The sequence below is a fragment of the Anoplolepis gracilipes genome, chromosome 1 (genome assembly GCF_047496725.1).
Source record: "Anoplolepis gracilipes chromosome 1, ASM4749672v1, whole genome shotgun sequence".
Classification (NCBI taxonomy): domain Eukaryota; kingdom Metazoa; phylum Arthropoda; class Insecta; order Hymenoptera; family Formicidae; genus Anoplolepis; species Anoplolepis gracilipes.
Genome location: NC_132970.1, coordinates 15,555,910 through 15,571,529, shown reverse-complemented (window position 1 = coordinate 15,571,529; position 15,620 = coordinate 15,555,910). Strand labels below are relative to the sequence as shown.

At 33.2% G+C, this 15,620-nt stretch overlaps 1 protein-coding gene across 1 annotated transcript in view; it reads right to left on the bottom strand.

The window, feature by feature from the left end:
- LOC140669674 (uncharacterized) overlaps positions 1–15,125 on the bottom strand; it is a 30,712-nt gene extending 15,587 nt beyond the window's left edge. Inside the window, exon 1 of the mRNA XM_072899710.1 lies at positions 14,290–15,125. The gene's annotated coding sequence lies outside the window, so the exon portion shown is untranslated. The remainder of the gene's footprint in view (positions 1–14,289) is intronic.
- Between the last annotated feature and the right edge of the window lie 495 nt (positions 15,126–15,620).

Below are 15,620 nucleotides of genomic sequence, written 5' to 3'. Positions count from 1 at the left end.
GTTTTTTTTGTAAAATTTGAATATATTTGAGACACTCTGTTCTCTGTTGATGACGATTCATTTTCGAAGGAGTCCTATGTTTTACGTTACGGGTCGAGATTTAACATTTATATGTAATTAATTTCCGACATAATTGCTCCTCTCGCAGATAAGGTTACAATAGATAGATATTTGATAATACAATTGTATATATACATATGTATATTGGATATCGTATTATTACGGTTTGGATAGAATTGCAATTGTTTGAAACATGCCTACAAAATGGACTAAACAAGTTGTATGTATATATACGCATCTTTCTGCAGTTTATTATTTATTATTTGTAGCACGTGTTTTTCTTGACAGCAAGAAATTGAGCTAATAAATAAGAAATCTAATATATAAGTGCGTCTTTGTGTCAAACTGACAAACATATTAATTCACTAATGATTTATAATTCACCAGTAATTGCGTGTACATCCTTAAGCGTACTCTTCCCTGTGCTTTAATACAGAAGAGCCGTTTAAGAGGTAGTTTAAGATCGGTCTCGTATTTTTCTTTCTTTTTCTTGTTTTATATCCTCTCGATGTCTCCACGCAAGATTTGTGAATGTTGCGCGGCGTCGGAATGAATTATGTGCGTGTCAAACATGTATGTGTCAGGAGATTCTTTTTCTATGAAAGTAAATTAATGGCTCTTTAATCTACTGGCGATGTTACGCGTGAACCGACAGATGAAAGACGGCGCGTGACGATCGCAGTCAATCCATGTAAATCGGTTCCAATCGACGGTCTGGCTTCTTGGAAATGGAAACCGACAGGTCTGAGATTCCTATTTGGAAGAGTAACTTGCCTTTTACGCAAAAGTAATCTAAAAGTACGCTATATCATGCTATATTTATCGAACGCATCTTTCATGCGCATTTTTTTTTCTCTCTTTTCTCTTTCTCTTATCTCTTATCAATGGAAAATCAAAATCGACAATTTGGTTAACGTATGAAGACAAACTTTCTTAATTGAATAGTCAAACGCGGTGAAGGTTAATGATAAAATGACATTGTGATTTAAAAAAAAAACACTTCAAATTTCATGATTCATCACGTTTCATAGAGACCTCGCCGAGCGATCATTAATCTTCGAGATCTGTCGTCTCATTTACTCGGAAGCACGCATACGAAGCACATCAACGATTATTGGCTACTATATTTTTCTCTTTTTCGTGCTGAAACTGATTAAGGCTCATCCGGCTGCCGTTACTTTTACAGTCAGTGGCCTTAATAGGTGTCATGAAAGGAAACAGAATATTGTCATTGCGAACGCAATCCTGCTTTCAAAAGAACAACGTATCATCTTCCGATCACTTTTGGATCACTTTTTTTTATTCTAGCGTAAAACTATTAAACATAATAGAAAATTGAATTATTAAAGTCTCTCTGTGTGCCAGTTATGTCTATTGTAAAATATTAAAATTAAAATTTTTTAGCTACTTAAAAATATTAAATAATATAAGATTTTTAATAATAATATATTTCGATATAATAATGTCTTTTAGAAATATCTTTTAAACAAATTTTGTAAAAAATTAATAATATATTTGGCAATGCATTAATTAAAAAAAAATATATACATATATATATATATATATATATTTATTTATTTATTTACTTATTAAGCAGATAAGAAAAATATAAATATATAAAATAAAAATATATTTATAGAAAAATATAACTATATTTATATATAAAATTATAAATATGTATATTATGCAAAGATTTAATATATTTTTCTGACATCCATCGACATCTTATCTGCTTTAATTAATCGTAAGAAATGACTTTCGAGAATACGACTGTGACAATAAGATCGTTTATACAATCTCGAAGAAGCGCGAGGAGCACATCGAAAGTCGACGAGAAGAAATTTATCATCACCTCGCAGGAAAAAAGTGTCGAGGCTATTGCGTAATACAACTTGAGTCGTTATTATATCGCGAGATCGGCCGTTTCAGGATTGAGCAACGATTGAGCGATCTGTCCGAGCGAAACCAACTTCCATCTCGCGAATTTCTTACGCATTTTTCCGGCCCGCTGAGTCCCGGCGATTGACCGAACAGCATTCGCTGGGATATTAAAGGGGAAGAAATCGGCATTTCGGACTTGCCGACGATTTTAACGACGCGATTACGATATCGTGCGATATCTTCGTCTCGCTTAAAGATTTCCTTTTTATAATAAAACATATTCGCGGAATTTCAGACGCGCGTGCGCGCGCGCCGACATATCTCGATATCCAGCGGCTTACAATTTTCTCTATCGATTACGGTGATTTAGTTACATAGCGCGACTCACTCGAGACGTTTCCTTCATGAAAGCAAAGCGTAAAGCAAGCCGATAAAGGAATCCCGACCTATGCTCTAATCATAAAGTAAACAATTTCGTTATTTCGAATTCCGCGTTACTCATAAGTGAAGCCTCTATTACATAAAAAAATGATTACTATGTTCATCCTATATTAATCTTTTTTCAATATCGTATTTTTATTTGTCAAGAAAAAAAGAGGAGAGAGAGAGAGAGAGAGAGAGAGAGAGAGAGAGAGAGAGAGAGAGAGAGAGAGAGAGAGAGAGAGAGAGAGAGAGAGAGAGAGAGAGAGAGAGAGAAAGAGAGAGAAAGAAATGTAAATTTTTGATATAAATTATTTTTATAAAAATATGACTATACATATATTTTAATATATTTTATATTTATATTTTAACTATAATAATATTTTAATTATAATCATACATATATTTATTTTTCTTTCCTTCTTTCTCTCTTACTTATGGTAAATATTGTATTGCCTATTGAAAATAATTTAAAGAAAACATTAATAATTTGTGTTAAAAAGCAGAAAAGTTAATTCAACCATAATTTTCAGCCGCATTTTGGAGGTTTTAATAAACTTTTAATATGCGCGTGTCTCACTTTTGCTCATTTAATTTGTTCCTCTCATTTCGCATCCTACCTCAATTTTATTGAGATTTCACTTCTCAAATATCCGGTAGTCGAAGGAATTTGCCAGGTTAATTAATTAGAAAATTAATTTTTACTTTTAACATTTTTTCCGCTTATTAATATATTAATAATTATCATTTTTCGGTAATCTCGTGTAATTTTTGTATAAATAACGAAATAAAAATTGTAAAAGATATCTTTCGGAAAAGAATTATAAATACAATCATATTAATTGCACGAGAAATTAGATTTCTCAATTTATAAGTATATCATTTGTATATCTGAATAAATTCCAAGTATTATAATACCGAGAAACGTACAGATGCAATAGACATCTGCCCGATCTTGCTTATAATATAGTTTCACATTTAGTAAAAAGTTGCCATGATAAAAATCGACTGTGAAAGTATTGATACAACCTGCGGCTGCGGATAACAGGTAGGTGCAACATCAAGATCCATCGCAAATACCCCACGAGCCTTTCTCGCGAATTCTTTCCAACTCGCGTTCGAACCGTAATAATTCTTCGGGGAACTACGGATTAGGATAACGAAGAAGGAAAAGAGGAAAAAGATGATCGGGCAGGGATAGGAGAAACACGACGAAGGGTTCTGGCGTAACAGAGATATCAAACAATTGGTTCCGCCATTAGACACGATCATCAAGGCACAACAATTTTCTTAGTTCTGTTAACCGCGCTGAAAACGATTTCTACCCGCTGGCGGATATCCGAGTTTGCGAAACCGACCGTTAGTACTGATGGCCGATGAATTTTCTTAAAAGTATGATCGGCAAGATTTACAAAAAATTTTATATAATACATTGTAATTTATAGAGAAATACAATTTAAAATATATCTTTCGTAAAAATTTTCTGATATGTTTTCTAATTTAAAAAGAAATATTAATAGATAGTAAACTTTGACACGCTGCATGCGATAATTATTTATACAATTGTTATATTTCGAAAATAAATAAACATGTATATAATTTGCATGATAATGTAATATTTATACAATTTTCAGAATATAATATACGGGAAATGCAGTATATTTAAGATAATTTATTGGTAATTTGGACAAAAAATTGATGTTTTTATACTACCATTTTTGAGCAAATATTGAAATTAGATAGAAATTTATATAACAAAATGTCTAAAAATGCTGCTATAAATGTTAATATTTTATTATGCTATGACGAACAAGTTTATACCATATACGTATAATATAATATATAGACTGCGCGTTTCCTATGGCTTTAATTGTCAAAACGCATCAGAAGATAGAGAACATGTTTTAGATCATTATTCCATTCTTTTCTAACGTGATTGTCAAATAAAGTCTTTGTCACATCAACGGTCATCCAAAGCATGCTCTCGCTGTTCAATTTTTGACATCTGTTGAGCCGAAGGCGCAGTCTATATATGTATACGTCCATGATTTATGCAAGTTTAAAAATCAAAATTTTTTTCATAAATTTTAAATCTCTTATTATTGTTTTAATACTAGTAATACTAGTTTTAATACTAAGTAATTTTTATAATGTTTATATATTAATTAGTTTGTGTCTAAATTAATTTTTACAATTGCCTTTAATTTTTGCCATTTATTGATGTATTTTTTTCGTATTCAGATTTGACGTAAAATGGTATATGTTTTTAACTTGGAATACCTAAGGTATACTAATGTAAGGCATGTAATGTATGTAACGCATATAACATATACTCGGAATATTCAGTTACATTGTAACTTTTCAGCCGATTGATCGAGAGATACTACGTGTTTCTTTTGCGAAAGACGCTTTAATGATGACGTAGGGTAAATTATGGATAATGTGCCTTATTTGTAGCCATTAAGTGCGCAATGAATGTACTGGCTTTGATAGAGACACTTTTATATATATATATATATATATATATATATATATATATATATATATATATATATAAATATTATTATAATTTGCAATACACTATTCCAAAAAAAATTTCTTGATTATTAAAATTAATTTAAGTTTTTGATTCTGATTTACTAAAGAAACCTGTTAAGTTTCTGTTTTTTGTAATAAATGATTCCTTTGTCTATCAAAAGAGTGTTTTGAATTTCATGAAAAAGCACAAATTTGGTTCTAGGAATATGAGATAAAACTGGTAATTAAAATATGCTACACTTTTTCTATTAATTATTTAAGCGAATATCCACTCGAATTATCAAGCTCGAGCAAATATTCCGATTCAGAATATAACGCTTCGTCTTTAACGAGCGATTGTGATTTAAAAGGAGTGAAATCGACTGAGAAAACAAGAAGCGCGAGTATAGAAAATAAACGGGGGAACGCCCGTGAGTGATGGCCGATGAACTGAACATATGTAATTTAATTGGATGTTCTAGAAAGTGCCTTCCTAATTAATATATTAGCTCGTTATTAGTTTCCGTTAACGAAACAGTGCGAATCGGGAAGTGTCACATAATTAAACATTTAAATTTGTTTATATATCGCGCTTTCAGCTATAATGAAAAAGACGGGAAACTATATAATATCTATTAACATCCTATAAACGATTTATTTATGTATATATGTATGTATAGATCCATTAATACTTGATCTTTTTGTCATTTAAAGGAGGTCAATTTAAAACCGCACAAATGTCATTGTATTGCTGCGCTCTAATTACAAACTTAATAATATTCATAAATTAATGAAACATAAATGTATAAATATAATTAATAAATATGATAAAATTATCGATACATGTTTACATCGAATCGAGATGTTTAAGAAATGTTTATTAATTTCGTAATTTCGTAATAATTTGCTAGAGTAAACTGGGCCCTTAAGTAGACGACTAAAATATTTTATCTACATTTATTCGAGGTTCAAACACTTAACTCGTCTTTTGTACAAAAGTAAAAAGAAACAGACTGTCCTCGGTTATCGAAATTAAACGTTTCATCAATATTAAATCGCTTGGGGAAGGCAAATTTTACGAGTACTTTGGAGTCTCCTCGGTCAATCAAATCACACACAAAGGCCCCCAGAGGGATTTTAAACACACGAGAGAGAACTCTCTTCCATATCGCGCATAAATATATACAGCGATCGGCTACGAAATCAGGAATAGATTTTCATGAATTTTCCTTCGGGGCCCAGCTCGTTGTGGCCTGATTCCCTTTCTTTAACCCCCTCTCTTTTGCTTCATCCATCCTTGCTTTCCGTCCTCTTCTGCGATTGTCCCGTTTCTTCTCCGACTCTCTCTCTCTCTCTCTCTTTCTCGTAAACGCGTCTTCCTCATCTCCTCTCGCTACGCTCGATTGTCTGCCGAACTGCCCGGTTGCGATCTTTGCAAACGCCCAACTTCTATGCGGCATCTCCGATCGTTTCTTCATGAAATATTCACACAGTACGACGAAATCATCGTTTGTTAGTCAACGCCATCTCTCCCGTCTCTCTTTTAGCCCATCTCATTCCTCGTGGCCCATTTCTTTCTGCGATCTGGCAATCTTTCAGTTATCATCATGTTTCTTTCTTTACAATGCTTTCACGAGCAAGAATGTACATAAGATTTCAGACATGTATTTTCTCTTTTTTTTTTTTATAAGGGAGAATACATTGCAATTTTTCTCGAAGAAATAATGTATTATAAAATGTGAGCGTGATTTAATTTAAAAATGAATTAACTTTTCAGCACATTATGTTTAGATATTCACGAAAAAAATAAATAGTTATATGCAAAACGTCGCTGGCAAGAGAATATAAAAGTAAATAATAATATATAACAATATAATTATGTTTCCTAATTAATTAAGATTTTAATTTATTTTTTTAAATCAGTGTAGAACGTTGAAGAAAAATCAAGATTTGTAAAATTGTTTTAAAAGTAATAAATTCAGCGAGCAAAAAAATTTTTGTACTCTCGTATACATAAACTTTGGCGTTTCACTTGGTAAGTTAGATGCAAATTATTTTAGAATACATTTGATTTGCATTTACATTCGATGCATGAGTCCACTACTTTTTTTCGGTCGAAAGGTTAAACACAGCAAAAGATGTTGAAAATGAGAGAATAAATAATTTCATCATTCTTTGTACTATGCAAAATCAAAGTATTTCTATTCAAAGTTTATTAACGCGTAAAATTGATTATTTATTAATTTTTATAGAACTCGCGAAAAATATCCGCGAAATAGCTTCCGTAAGATATTAAGACCTATCGCGATACGCTTAAAGAGAAAGAGGTCTAATCAATGTTTAAATTACAGGTGCCCGGTAAACCTTGGAGCGAAATGATACTCGGAGATACCATTTACAAGGTCGTCGCCTAATGACGCACGAAACGAAAATTGGTGAAAGGATGTGTGGGATAATCTGGGTCTATCTTTTTCTTTCTTTCTTTCTCTCTCTCTCTCTCTCTCTCTCTCTCTCTCTCTCTCTCTCTCTCTATCCCTTTCTATTTCTCTTTCTGTTGGACATTTGAGATTTTCTGCAATTTTAATGAGCAGGTAGATCGTTAATAGACCGCATCGGTCGTGAGAACATTTCCGTTTTCAATCTGACAAATCGTCAATCACGTGTAACGTCCACTATCCCTCTATGTCCGTTGATAAATAGGCAAATGAAATAGATCGCAGTATCTTTAGACGGCAAATAGATTTTCGCGGTATAATTATAGAATCTTTTGGGAATTCCACAATTTCTATATAAATTAAATCTAAGGAAATTCTATCAAATCTATAAACGTGAAAAAATTAATGAATAGGAACATAATCTTGACTCAAGAATGATTTTAAAAAATGATTAATGAGAGTAAGTAACCGAAATCGTAGCACACACACACATGTGTACATACACACACTAATATCCCCTTCAATTTGTCGGATGACTGACCATCTTAAGATGTTGGTTTCGATTTCAATTCATGATTATGTCCGCGTGTAACAATGCCAACACAGGAGGCGGCTTGTCTCGCAATGACGAGCAAGAAATAGCAAGTGTGCGTGCAAGCATCAACGATGATGGAGAGCTGATTAAGCAAATCAGAAACGCATCTGATGCACACGCGATAAATTCTCATCCTTACCATATATTAAAGAGAAGAAATTTTCAGCAGTATCTAATAGTTGTTTGTCTCTTTTTTTCTTAATTTTCATTTTTTACAAAAGCTTATATACTTCTTTCTTTATTTTTTTTTTATTATTTATGCACTTTATAACAATATATATTTTTATTTCATTAAATTTGAAGAATTGTAGTATATATTTATATTTATTGTAATTTTGATTTTATATTTTCGCTGAATTGTGTACTAAAAAATGTTATCAAAAAATTATTATTATAATATATTATTATTATAATTATTATTATTGTATTATTATAATATTAAATATTAAATTTTTTATTCTGCTAAAAAATACCATTAACGAACGTAAATAGCTCGGAAGTCATAAAGTCAATTTGTTTCACATTAATTTGGGCAAAAAGTATTTCCTGCTTTTCGCATTCTTTAAAATTGCGTGTAGATTTTTCTCATCGTGTGTAGTTATTCTAATTAAAATAAATATCGCTTTGCTAAATATTTATACAGCATATAAAATAATATATAAATTTGATTAAGTAACTTAAGGGAAAATAAGATGAAATAAGAGAGTGAACGGAATGTAAAGTGATGGCATACGCATATACACACCTATAAAATGATGACACATGTAGATTTTTTGTTCAGCCCTTTTTTACATCTCCACTACTATCTTACGCGATGTTATCGTCGTTCTTACATCATGAATGTAGGCTGTGGCCTCAAATTTAAGTTTCCATTGAGGCGCTACAATTATCTCTCCACGTTAGCAAGGTCGCCGCATTGTTCATTCGAAGATCGCAGCCGATGCAGTTTCATCAAGGCTAACGTTGTCGCGTCCATTACAATTAAATAACAAACGATATACTCTTCTTATAACATTGTTATAATATTAGTCTTATATAAAAATGGACGAAAAATTTATTATGTAAATTGCCCGTTGCATAAGTTAACGATGAGAGATTGCCGATGCCTAACTAGGTTTATAATAATTTTCACATTTATTGCTTTGAATAATTAATAATGAATTTAATTAGCTTAAAACGTGCCTTGTCTTTATACGACAGTTTTATTTCCACGCGGATTATAATTAAAGTAAAATGTATATACACATGTTTGACAATGTAAATGTTCACTTAATCACAAAATGTCATGTTCACGTTTTGATGCAGGATAAATGTTTCCGATAAGATGCAACAATATTTCTCGTGTTTTGTGTAATATTTTTCGTCCCAAATTTATCTATAAAAATTGTCATTTCCGTCGGGAGATCAATGATTTGCAAAATTCGCGGAATTGATTTTTAAACGACAGCGGAAATTTCGATTCTCTTTCAAATCCTCCTGAAAGCACTTTAAGGACCGTTATACTAATTATAAAGTCTAGAAAGAGCATAAAACGTACTTTATGACCAAGCGAGAAAGTTGATAGCTTTAGCGCGATACGACATTACTAATGGCGGATTATATATACATATATATAATTTTATGTAATAAACCAATCTGCGCATATTTCTCTGCGGACAGGTGAATCGAAGAACAACATTAAGTTTCAGTAGCTTATTATTTACTTTATTATATCGAATGTCATTATCAATGAGATACGCGAATATTGCATCTGAGGCGACTGATCGTGATTCCTTGCATTACAGAGTCGCACCGACACTCCGCATAAATTCCTAGGCTTTTTCGGTCCACGCGAATCAGAGTATTGTATTAATTGTCTATAACACGAGACGGAGTCTTTTAAACGACAATGAGCTAAACAATGGCATTGCGATACTCGTCGAATTTAATTTAAAGGCAGCGAGTCCATTGTACGACGGGAATGTATAAATAGACGCGGAGCCCACGCACCGGAACTTTTACGCTACCGAGGATCTTGTCGTGAGACGAATTTACATTTATGGCTACAGGTATCCCCGTGAAAGACTATTGAAATTATTTCAATTTTCCCCTCCTAAACGTCTTATGTAAGCTCCTTTTTGCAGCGGGATACAATTTGCATCAGAACGAATCTATTTGTATCGCAAAAAACTTATTTAAATAATTTATTTATTTAATTATTTATTAAATAATTTATTTATTTAATTATTTATTAAATAATTTATTTATGAAGGAGCAAAACTTTAAAATTAGAAATCTAACATTCTTGTAAAAGAGAAGAAATTTACGTAAACATATGTTAGGGAGATATATTTAAAAAAGAAATATTCTATGAGAAAAAAAAATTTACAAAGAAGGAATAAAAAGGAAATAAATTAAAGGAAGATAAAAGACTGCGAACATTTCGCATTGGCTTTCTACCTTTCAATTTATGGAATTGTAACAATGCGCAATTAAATCGCAGATCATGAAAGACGCTGGTTGGTAGGAGATCACTGCGACAGAGGTACTTAATGACCGGTACACTCGGTGACGGTATTGTCGTTCAGTATTGCCCGTTTTATTGCCGTTTGCGCCAGTCCAGAACTGAGGTGAGGACATTGTTCGAACGTCTGGGAATCTCTCATGATTGTCGCGCTCTCCATTCTCGTAATAGTCGCCGTATTCAAATACCGATCTGCCAACGCTGCTTGTGTACATTTGCCCGGTTTGTTGAGCAACGCAAAAAAAAGAGATTAGAGATCCTGATGTCGTTCATGTAATATTACTTGACACTGCTACATTCTATTCGGTTTTGCAAGGATTAGATTGAAGAGAAGAACATACCAAGGGTGATGTTATCTATGGTTTTTGTTAAATCATATATTTGATTTTATTTCGCTTAAAATAATATATATATATATAATTATATTTTTTTTGAACAGAAAAAATGCTTAGGAATAATTTATTATTATTATATATTTTATTATATTTTATATATTTTATTTACTTTTGTTATTATATTTAATAAATATAAATAAAAATTTAGAATTTTATTTTCTCAAATGTGAAATTATATCATTATTAGTATTTTTTATTTCACCTCCCATATAACTATATTTATTTATTCTTGTATTGCAATAAAATTTTAAAATTATAAGTTATTTATTTAAATATTACCTGCAAACAATCATAGTGAGTTTAATATTAAACGGAATAGTGCTGCTGATTTTATTCAAAGAGTCAATTTTGAAATACTTGACTCAATCAAAATCTCAAAATACAATTTATTATCACAAGCCCTCTTTCTTCGAGCAAGTTCACACATGCTCATACATACCTACACACACATGTACCTAGATATATATAATGATATAAAACTGCTGGAGCCAAAAGAAATTCCAAAAATTCGTATACAGATGCAAACAATCAGTTCAATTTTGTCAAAAAAGAAAGGTTGAAACAAACTCATGCTAATTTTCTTCCTTAAATTTTCTGCTCTCTCTCGCGCGATTTATTGACATTCCTAAAGGAGTTCCGGCGTGTATCATTTACAATTACTTTCACGCGAGATTCGCGTCCGACGTAATTTGCAATTTATCGGAAGGTCCGTGGGTGCGTCGAGACCGATTCTAACAAATTGCCGATAGCGAGAGACAGAGATGGATCGGGCGGGACCAGTGAGAGCAACGGGAGAAGGAAATAATCGGATAAGAGCTCTCGGTCTGATCGGTGTTACTGTGTGTTGTGAACGGCGGTAATAAAAAAAAAAAAAAAAACCACGACACTCCAACTTACCTGTTATCAATTAACTGTTAAACTGTCGAGATATCTATGATAGTGTGTTTATTGCGTGCGCCATTGCAAGTCGTATTCTATGAATAATGCATCTTTGATATCTCGTTTAATCGAGCATTATGTGACCCCCATCTCTCTTTATTCTTATGGACAGTATAATTTCAATAAAATTAGAGGAATCCTTCATCTGATTGATAACAGATTAAACTCATCGATAAATAATAATTCAATTTTTCTGGTTTTTCATGTAGCTATATATAAATTTTTTTGTCATTTAATTAATATAATATATGTATCTTAAATTCACTCTACAACTAAGTTGCGAAAAAATTCAAGAGAGAAGTCTATTTACAATTTTATGTGTCGCTTATCTTAACAAGTATATTGAATATATTATATTATATATACAGATATATTATATTTTTGCTTGAAATATAATTTTTGTATATGTAAAATTCTAAATAGAAATCTATCCTGAATTTTATCGCAAATTAGAAATTTGTCTAAATTTCAGATGAATTCAGTTTAGATTTGGATTTCAGGCACGTTTATGCGAATAAATTTAATGTACGAATTCAGTGATACTAGTCACTTTGTATTTATATCGTATTAATGTAATATGTAATATTTGATTTGTTTTAATACAAATATATTTATCAAGGTCTCGTGTGTGCATCAAGCAGTCTCACGTGTTCTCGAATGGGCGCAGTCGAGGCGTACGCCTGGAGGCACGTAAATTTATGAACGAGGAAACAGCAGAAACGGCGAAGGAACGTAGCTTTTGCAACATCTGCTTTCCGGCAGAACAAACTATGATGTAAGGACGAGCGTGGGCGACTTCGCTTTTGCTCGGGAGGGATCGCAAGCGCAGCTTTGAAACTGGTTTCGAACGAGTTAGATGTCCAATGTTTTTTTTTTCCGTGCGAAATGTCAAGACACGAACTTACGGTGTCCCCATGATAATAAACGTGACATTCATTTAATTCTGTATTACGTAAGATTTTTTTTTAAGCTGCGTTCTCATAAAAAATTATGCGCGGGCTATAATTTCACAAATATTTTATACAAATTTAAAATGACAGAAACTGTCAGTTTCTTTTTCCTCGACTATAAAAGATAATATTTGAATTAATAAAATAATAAATAAATAAATATATAAAATGGCTCTTTCTATTTGTAAAATTAAAATGTAAGTAAGCTATAGAGAGTCGATAAATAAAGGATACAAGATAAATACAATATTATATTAGTATAAATGAAAAGATGTATTGCAAATTAAAGTATTTTATACAATCAAGACAAAAACAAATAAACGTTTCGGACTCGTTCTTTGGGCCCTAGCGTAAGAATGTATTGTAATATTAAATTAAATAATAGTACAATTTTGAGAGATAGTACAAGAATGGCTGTTAAATTAATTTAACCTGAGTCGAATATGTATAATATTAAATAAGAAACGAAGAGTCGAATTGTAAGAAAGATTATTAGAAAAAAATATTTCCTAGTTTATTTTTAAGTAATGTGATTAACAGTACCAGTTGAATTCTGGAATTAAATTTTAAATTTATATGCAGATAAATTAATAAATATTATATAATCTAAATGTGTCACAAGTTATTAATAAATTATGCCCCCGGATATCCGAAATATTCATAGCATGAATAATTTATCGACACTTTTCGCCAAGCACTTAAAAAATTCTGATATCGTAAATTGCGCGTCATTAAAGATAATGTTTATATCCTATACTAATCAGCTCTAGTTACTGCCATATTACCATATTTTCTCCTCGCGAGGTGCGCATACATATCAGATGTAACATAGACAAGCACGAGGTAACTTCCGTAATCACACTCTCGACTGTATACGCACGTTCGATTGTCTTTATTCAAATGAAAGTCTCTTTCTCCGTATTCGCGCGCCAATCATCACTCGTCCCGTTCGTAGATTATCGTGCTCGCGACACCTCGAGTTTGCATCTCAAATGGGAGCTCCGTAATTTTACCAGAAGCACGAGGCGCCGGCGCCAAAGGAGTACAAGTCGAGATTTCGTCGACAACGAGAAAATGCCTAGAGATTCTTTAAATTAAAAGAAAAATATATAATTTCAAAACAATAAATATTAAAATATTAAAACAGTCTACAATTTTCGTGACAATTGTCATCCTATCATTTTACAAAGAGAAAGCAGGAATATGTATCATATTTTTAACTCGCACAATTTTAGCCACATATTTTGATGGATCATATAAAATATTATGTTTATGTTCCGAATTTTTTTTTTACGGATGTCATGAATTTTATTTTATTATAAATTAACATAAATTTCACATCAATAATTTTCACATTTTTTCAGAAATGTTAGAATCTATTGTGCGATATTTTTATTTGTTTGATTATTTTATTAGTTTTATCAGAGCGATTTGATGTTAATGATTATTAAATTAGAGCTGTTAGTGTCTAAATTTTAGATATTCTTCCTATGATTCGTTGACGAATATCGCACGAGCCTCATAAACATTCAAAAGCTTCACTTGGAATATCGAAGAAAAGAAAAGGAAGAGAAAGAATGATAAGTTGCTTTACCTTATACATCATACCACGACCTTAGTGTCGAGGGTGGTAACATTTCCGTTGGTTCGTGACACTTTTCCATCTTTGCCCTGTTCACAATGCGAGCCCGAGATAAAGAAAGAGAGATAAAAGGAAAAAAAGAGAGAGAGAAAGAGAGAAAGAGAGAAAAAGTGAGACAACACTGGGAAAAGAGGATGAAAGCAGACGACGGGGATGACAGAGGAGCACTCGTTTGACAACAACACACTATCCTCACACTCGAGAGATCACTCTTCCCTTCCTCCTGCTTCCTCGACCGTTCCACGTGCACGAAAGCTGCAAGTCGACCCTTCTACGAGGATACGAGATATCGAAACGTCCGCACAAACATTCCGTCAACTTTTGGATCGTTCCTCAATGATACATGCAATCAGAAAATCCTACTCGTTTCTACTACACTTGGCGCGACCACGTGCTCGAATAACGGTGTCTCGATCGTTCCCGTTCAGGCACCTACACGAGCGCCTGTCCCTTTTTCAATACCACATACACCACACACCGTAGACAATTTCTCGTTTCGCGAGAGAGATAACTCTGTTTTTATTCTTTCTGACTAGAAGTCCTACGATCGGTGCGCTAAAGGATGATGGACCATCTCTTTTCGCAAACCGTTGTCTCATACAGCGAGAATCCGGAGGGATTCCCGAGGGATTCCCGCACTGACGATCCCGATATATTCGTGTTGCGCGTTGACAAGACGTAAGGTCCTGACCTGTCAATGTTTCTCTTTCTCTCTCTCTTCGGGAGCGACGGAAGAGACCACCGTTGCTCACCACCGTCCGACGATCGTTTGACGCCCGTGCTCCGTTGTCCAGGTCCTCTCTCGCGAGGCGTGTGATATCCCTCTCCCCTCTCACTCGGGACGAGTACGGAATATCAGCAAGAGCAGCTCTCGCGGAGGAGATTCGTGAGACGAGAGCGGAGTGGTCCCCGTACGGTGGTGAGTAAGCCGTTTGTAAAGCGGGGCGATGCCGCCTGTACGCACACAGGTACACACAAACACGTGGATACGTATATACGTCGATTGGGCGGGGAGACTGAATCCGTAGGCTGGCGGGTAGGTTAGTAAGTAGGTAGGTAGGTAGGTAGGTAGGTAGGTAGGTGAGTCCCACACACACAGAGAAGATATATCAGTGTATATGAACGTATTGGATCATATGGTGTGGTCGCGATGCGGATTGGTATGAGTGCTCGTCTGTTACTTGTTTGTATGCGTGGTAACTGTTCGTGCGTGTGCGTGTGTGTGTTGGTGAGTGTGGATAGTCGCGGAGGATAGCGAAGGAGAGCTCCCCTGCGTGTTAACC